Source organism: Rhododendron vialii, chromosome 6a, assembly GCF_030253575.1.
Source record: "Rhododendron vialii isolate Sample 1 chromosome 6a, ASM3025357v1".
Classification (NCBI taxonomy): domain Eukaryota; kingdom Viridiplantae; phylum Streptophyta; class Magnoliopsida; order Ericales; family Ericaceae; genus Rhododendron; species Rhododendron vialii.
In genome coordinates, this window is record NC_080562.1 from 23,273,955 (window position 1) to 23,282,361 (window position 8,407).

Genomic DNA, 8,407 nt, shown 5'->3' on the forward strand with positions numbered 1-8,407 from the left:
ACCACCATATCGTCTATGTAAACCTCCAAAGTTTTCCTAATGAGTTTTTTGAACATGATGGTTGCAAGTCTTTGGTATGTAGCCCCAGCATTCCTCAGCCCAAACGGCATGACACTGTAACAGTATAACCCTCGTGGTGTGATGAACGAAGTCTTCTCTTGATCAGGTTCAAACATAGCAATCTGATGATATCCTCGATATGCATCGAGAAAACTCATTCGCTCGTAACCAGAGGTTGCATCAACCAGTTGGTCAATCCTGGGTAAAGGAAAACTGTCCTTAGGACACGCTTTGTTCAGGTCTGTGAAATCCACGCAGACACGCCACTTACCATTCTTCTTATTTACCACAACAGTGTTGGATAACCACTCTGGGTAATAGACCTCACGTATTGCCTTGGCTTCCAACAAACGATCGACCTCTTCAATCACAGCATCTACATGCTGCACGGCTGCCCTTCGTTTCTTCTGAATGATCGGTTTGTGCAGAGGATCAATGTTTAAATGGTGACAGATCACATCTGCATCCACCCCAGGCATTTCCTCAGGGACCCATGCAAAAACATCCATATAGCCTTTTAGGAACTTCACTGATTCGGCCTTTTCATCTGCTGGCAGTGATTCCCCAATTAAAAAATATCTTTCAGGATCAATCTCGTTGATCTGAATCTTTTCCAGGCCCTCAACCACTTTTTCAGCCGGGCTTCTTCCAACATCCTCGATGGTTGGTTGATCTGGTACTTCTAATGTGTGAACATGGTGGACCTTCGGGGCTGTTTTGATGATGGAAATCAAGCATTGCTGTGCCACCTTCTGGTTTCCTTTAAGGACTTCAATCCCATTTGACCCTGGGAATTTCACCATCTGGTGATAAGTCGAAGAGACTGCTCTTATTTTGTGCAACCACGTCCTCCCTATAATCGCGTTATAGGAAGATGGGACATCGACCACTAAAAAGTCCGTTCTCAACACTACTAATCCGGCCCGAACAGGTAACGTCACCTTTCCAAGGGGCCAGACAGCTCCTGCACCGAACCCAATAAGAGGCGTTGTAGACTGTTCTAAGTCTGATTGGGCCAGCCCCATCTTTTTGAATGCGTCATAGTACAATACCTCTGTACAACTTCCCAAGTCTACTAGAATTCTTTCGATGTCGTATTCCCCAACTCGTAGGGTTACGACCAATGCATCATTGTGGGGTATTTGGACCTCCGCTAAATCATTATCACTAAATGCCATGCTCTCTTTGCATACATCAGTCTCTCGCCCCCTCTTGTTTCCCAACCGCATCACGTGCTGATCATGCTTAACTTGCCTCTGAAATAGCCTAACCTCACTTCTCGTGTAAGGTGTGGCCAATCCATGTATCATATGGATGACGCCTTTAGGGTTTTGTTCGTAACCCACCTCCATAGCCTTCCCTTTCTCTTTAGGGTCCTCCTGGATAAATTCCTTGAGATAGCCCCGAGAGACCAAATCGTCAAGGTGCCTCTTGTATGTCTCACAGTCCTCAGTCATATGGCCCCAATCCTTATGATAACTGCAGTGCTGATTCGTAGCACGTTTTGCATCTTTGTCTCCGCCTAGACTTGGGGGCCATTTAAAATATGGCTGATTCTTTATTCGATAAAGAATCCTGTAAATTGGCTCCTTCCAAACCGTAGTAATAGAAAAGAAGGACTTGGGGTCAGGAGCTTGCTTGTCCTTGTATGGCTCTTTCTTAGCCTGCCCGTACTCCCTTCTCTCTTTGTAAGTCTTGGGCTCTGGCTTATCCACTTTTTTGGCAGGTGCCCTCGGCTGTTCGGCAACCATCCTGCCATCTTCATGGAGTATGTCATCCTCCATTCTGGCGTGTTGCTCTATCCGTTCCATCAATTTAGCCAAGGTGGCTACCGGATGTTTATTCAACGAACGGCGTAGCTCTCCCCGAACAGGCAAACCAGTTTTGAATGTGGCAATTGCATACTCTTCACTGCAACTTTCAATTTCGTTGAAAGTTTCCCAGTACTTCTTTGCATAATCTCTAATTTGTTCGTTCTCCTCCTGTTTCATGGTGGAAAGACTCTCAAATGTCTTTGGGGCCTTTCTGCTTGTCAAGAACCGAGCAGTGAATTCCTCGGCCAACTGCCTCCATCCTCGTATGGATCGTGGGGCCAACTTATGAAACCAGGATAAAGCCACCTTGCCAAAACTGGAGGGAAACATCTTACACAAGATGGAATCATCCCCTTCATGCATAAACATGGCCTGTTGATAATGTTGTATGTGAGCTACGGGATCCGTATTTGTCTCGTAAAGTACGAATGCACCGTGCTTCACTCTGCTCGGCAACCTTGCTTCTTGTAGCCTCTTTGTAAAGGGGGAGGCTGCAATATTACTCAGGGCCTTGCGTGCTGCTTCTCGTGCAGTCACTGTCCCATCCTCTTGCTCCTTTGACTTGTGGGCCGAAGCCTTGACCCAGTCAGCATCAGGCCTCTCGTACCTGTCTCGATGATGCTTTCTCGTATCCTCTTCCTCGGGGGTAGAACTTCGGTCTCTGCTCCTCCTTTTTCGTGAAGAAGTCCTTCTCTCTGGTGTTCGGCTTCTACTTTTTCTTCCCCTTTTTTCGTGGAGAAGCCTCATGATGCCCTATAACAGGACTTCTGCTCTTGCTTCTGCTCCTTCTTCCTCGTGAAGGAGCTTTTCTGTATTGTACCACAGCATACCTACTGCCTCTAGAATTTCTTCGAGACAGTCCAGAATCCTCTGGATGCTCCCTAATTCTTTCCAATTCTCTGATTTCATGCTCTCGTTTTTTAATCAGACGAGCATACTCCTCGACTTCTTGCCTCTTTCTATCAAGAACGTCGTCGCTATGGTGCACACTCCTGGAGTGCGCGATCGATTCATCCCTTTGATGGGATTTACTCCTTCTCGTGGATCTCGAAGCCGTCTCTCCATCTCCTCTATTTTTGGAGTTATGGTGCACGGTAAGGGGGCGGTCCTTACTCGTGTCCCTCCTGTGCCCACCCTGGGGCTTTCTCGGAGCCCCAAGTGGTGATTTATCCCTTCCTTCATCTAACACATCTTTTGGTTCATGCGGTGTTGCTGGAGTTACTTCCACCATGGTCGTATTTCAAAAGGGAATTCTTTCGTTTCCCACAGACGGCGCCAATTGTAGGGGGATGAAAACAATTGGTACTTCGAATCAACTGGATCGCAACGGCCAATTGGTGCCTCTTCACCGGAACCCTAACTCGTCGTCTGAACCCTAATCTACAAAATAGACAGGGGGTGAGCGCACCTCTGCCTCTCATGGCAAAGGCCCTCCGATGCCTTTGTTAGTATCACGTACCAGCAATCAAACCCTAATTATCAGTAGGAAAGCAAGAATGCAAAGTATTGCGTACCTTTCACCTCCAGGTTTACCTCATATTTATAGATTTATGGATGCTTACACAGCAAGCATCCATGTTGCCATAGGATTCCTAACTCGTATAGGAAACCCAGGATATCAAGGAGTCTCGTTTCCTTTATCAGTTTATGGAAAAGAGTCCTTTTAGGATTCTTTTCCTTTAAGAGCCGAACATCCCATATTCGTTGGGTATCTTTCTCAGATCCTATATTCTTGGGATCTTTATCCCTTTATGGGACATGACTACTCTGGAATCTTCCAGAGTATTCCCTCTGCTCCTACTCTCGATTAGAGCTCCTTCCTTGTTCGGCTGTCTCATAGCCGAACAGACTACCTGGACCGAGGACTTCATATGTAACTTGGTTCAAATGTAATCAGAATGTCTCCTATCTGCCGAACAGATAGTCTACTCCAGTGACTTGTCGTGTCATTGACCTTTATTCAGCCGAACAGATTGCATGGACCAAGGACTTCACATGTCATTGTTCCATATCGCTGTTCTTCATACTGCCTGGTGATAAGTCCAGTCGTTTTTACCACGTGTTCCCAAACATCACGTGTTCGGTAACTAAATGTATCTGCTCGGGAATACCTCCCTACAAGTGATACGAAGAAAGCTTATAGTGAAGTTAAAAAAGATTTGATTAGTGAATTTGCAACTGTTGGTGCAATTGGTTTTACTTCTGATATGTGGTCTGGTATAAATAATTGTGGTTGTATTTGTGTGACTGCTCATTATATAGACTCTAATTGGACTTTGCAAAAAAAAAAATATTGTTTCCCATTTAGTGGAGTTTCCTCATGATGCTGAACAGATTTTTGAAAGTGTTATGGGTGTTTTTAGGGATTTTGAAGTTGTTGATAAAGTTTATTGCATTACTTTTGACAACCATAACGCTAATACTGTTACACTTCCATTGTTTATAAGAACTTTGACGACTTTGTATTTTGGTGAATTATTACATTTGCGATGTGTATGCCATGTCCTTAACTTAGTTGTGCAAGATGGTTTGACACATATAGCTCCTCATATTTCAAAAATTAGAAATGCTGTTCTTTTTATTGCTACTTCCCCATGTAGGCAACAAGAATTTGATAAATTGTGCACATCATTTTACAATCTTAAATCCAAAAATATGAACTCTGATGTTCAAAATCGTTGGAATTCGACCTACATTGTGTTAAAGTATTGTAGGAAATATAGTGATGCAATATCTACTTTTGTTAATCAGAGGTATCGACTGTGTAGTGGTAGTCCTTTAACTCAAGCTGATTGGAAAATTGGTTTTGAGTTCATGAAATTTTTGAAAGTGTTTTATGTTGCTACCGTAGGTTGTTCGGGTGCTCGTTATCCTATTTCTTGTATTGTACTTCATCATCTTTTCAATATCAGTGTCAATTTTCGTAAACATAGGGAACATCCAAATTTTGCACATGCTTGTATAGATATTGAAGAAAAATTCAGAAAATATTATGAGGAAATGCCACCAATATTTATGTTAGCTGCAGTAATGGACCCTAGGATAAAGTTACAAAGTGTTAGCTTGCTCTTAAGAGAGATTGGTACGAATTTAGGGATTACTACTTTACCTTCTTCTGCTAATGTGTATGATTTATTGACTACCATGTATGTTAAATATGACTCTAAGTTTCGTTCTAATGCTGCCTGTACTACTGCTCCTTTAACATCTTTTACAAGTATCAATGATGAATTTTGGGATTTTGTTAGTTCAAATTTAAGAATAGGAACTAGCACTGTAACTTCACGCATTGAACTTGATAAATATTTGGACCTAGAATCTGTTAACGCGAATGACAGGCGTGATTTGGATGTCTTAGCTTGGTGGAAAAAAAAATGAAGATAAATATCTTGTTCTTTCAATCATGGCATGTGATCTACTAACCCCTCCTGTGTCTACAGTGGCATCCGAATCTGCTTTTAGTGCAGGTAAAAGAGTATTAAATGAGAGGAGGAGCAGACTAGCTCCAGACATTTTGGATTGTCTCATATGCTTGAAAGATTAGGAGGATGCACGCATTGGAATTCAAAAACGGTCAGCTAAAGATGAATTCAGAGGCTATTTTGTAGATTCTGATATAGACAGTAATTAGGGGACCTGCTGGCATTTGGTTTGATTCTATTATTCATTTATTCTGCTGGGGTTGTGTCTATGGCTTATTCATTTCAATATTGTGTTGTGGCAATTTATGAAGGCCTTAAATAACAACATGATGTTGCCCCCGCTTCAATTTTTGGCTATGATGTATTTTCTTAACTAATATGTTGACCCTAAGTTTTGTTGCATGCCTTGTGGTTTGTTTAGCTTCACTTAACTAAAGTGGATGTTGCCTGCATGCGTTGTGGTGTGTGTGTGTGTGTGTGTGGCAGTGTGGTGTGTGTGTCTCCTTTTAGTCTAAAATGAATAAGCCACAGACACAACCCCAATTTTTGGCTAAGCGAAGTGTGATTATGTTGCAACTTATGAAGGCCTTAACGGCAACTTAACGTTGCCGCATCCATTTCGATTTCCGGCTTTGATGATAAAAAAAAAGTAATGTCTGAGCCGTAGTGGTATTGTTATGAACTATGATTCTATGAAGTGGTGTTGCAACTTATGAAGGCCTTAATGGCAACTTAATGTTACATCCATTTCAATTTTCTGCTATGATGATAATATCTGAGCAGAATTCTATTTTCTTGTTCATTTGGCTTTCATATACCCGTTTTCTGCTGCTGTTGGTGCATGCTTGGCTTGCTGGTTCTTGTTTTCATGTATTGTAGGACATTGTAGAGGGCCTAAAGGCCAATGATCAGACCACGTGAAGGCTGAAGCAATTGGTATTCATGAAATTAGAAATTCTACTGTTCTAGCATCTGCTACTGCCTACTATGATAGTAATCCACTGTTTTCATCTATCACAGACTCCTTTTGAGGGTTAGATTTAGTGGATTTGAGTTGTTGATATATGCATTCTCTCCAAATGTTGATAAGAAGTGGTGTTGCAACTTATGAAGGCCTTAATGGCAACTTAATGTTGCATCCATTTCAATTTTCTGCTATGATGATAATATCTGAGCAAAATTCTATTTTCTTGTTCATTTGGCTTTCATATACCTGTTTTTTTGTTGCTGTTGGTGCATGCTTGGCTTGCTGGTTCTTGTTTTCATGTATTGTAGGACATTGTAGAGGGCCTAAAGGCCAGGGACCAGACCACGTGAAGGCTGAAGCAATTGGTATTCGTGAAATTAGAAGTTCTACTGTTCTAAACATCTGCTACTACCTACTATGATAGTATCCACTGTTTTCATCTATCACAGACTCCTTTAGAGGGTTAAATTTAGTGGATTTGAGTTGTTGATATATGCATTCTCTCCAAATGTAAGATGATTGGTGATAATCATTTTTTTTTATTAGTAAAGGACTTAAGAATAGAAATTTCATTTCATCTGTGCTACTAACATAGGACGGGTGTGTCGAAGATACGATTTGGATTGTTTGCCAAATGTTTTTATTTTGTAAACAAAGCTTATAGGAGTATGATAGCTGCAACTGTAAGCTTTATGACGGAACCAATTTAATTACACGTTCCTGTAAAATTGGACTTGTTTATCGTTCTTACTTTAGAGTCTTAGACAACATGTCATATCTTGTCAGAGACAAAGGCTTGGCCTAGCATGTTATATCCTGTAATGTTTTTTTGTATAACATTGCTGAACGGTGTTTTTTTTTGGGTTCCTTATTGATTCTTTATATTAGAATTGTTTCCATTAATCCTGCACATGGTGGTGTAAGTTTTAAGATTTTCGTACTTTGGTTTGATGGTTTATGCAGGACACAACTATTGAGCAGCTTCTGCCAATATTCCTTTCCCTTCTGAAGGATGAATTTCTTGATGTGCACCTCAACATTATCAGCAAACTTGATCAAGTCAATCAGGTTTGTGGTGAATTTGGTTTTCTTCGGAGGTTTGTCGTTAATTGGCTTTACGTGTTGTGGACCTTATGCTTGCTCGACCAAAGTGCGTCAATAAGAATACCCCAAGCGTAGGGCTAGGTCAGTTGTAGCATAATAAACTCGGAAGTCCGAGGTCGAATCCACAGGGAGCCAATGGAGCTTGGCTGGAAGGTTTGCTTTACGAAGGGTTTTTAGCGTTAGGACCGCCAACTTTTAGTTTGGCTTTGAGACGGCTAACTTTTGAGTGATGAAAATTCTTTCTACCTCCTAACTTTAATTGAAAACGAAGATTGACTAGAAATTAAAAGCGGCAAGGTCTAGGGGTTCATTCCGCCCATAACTTAGATCGTTTAATTCTTCTCTTTGATAACTCAAGTGAGAATCGAAGTCATTCGATCTCACTCAGAAGATTTAACTATGAAAATCAAGTTTAACTCATACAACGGGGTTTGGAAATGGATGAAAACTCGTTTAGGCATTTTATCGAACATAAAGAGAGCCATGGTTCCAAGCATTGGGTGTGCCAAGAGACTTGTCTACACCCAATCAAAAAAGTTAACATCTCTAGGTTTAGACCAAAGATTAGAGCTTAACAAGTTCTTTGAGGCATTTTGGCAAACACATAGAGTGACATAGCTCCAAGCATTACATGTGGCAAGAGATCAAGTCCTTGTCTACACATAATCAAAGAGGTTAACAACCCTAGGTTTTGTTACATAAAAATGAACTTAATCCATTCACAAACCACATTAAGCACAAGAAATGAGAGAAGCCATTAAACTACCTAAATCATAGGGTAGAAATTACCCCATGACCAAGTCTTGAACACTACTCACCCTTAGTGGGTGTAAACATGAAGGGAAATGAGGAGAGATACGAAAACATTCACAAAAACGAAAATAAAAACTAGATTAAGAAAGATCTTGAGTGAACTTACAACTTTAATGAAGAACACAAGCCTCCAAACCCTAGAAACCAACCTCCTTTGAAGAGAGAGTGAGAGCTAAGGAGAGGAGGGAGGTAGAGAAAGAAGTGAAATTGAAGGATAACCTACTAAA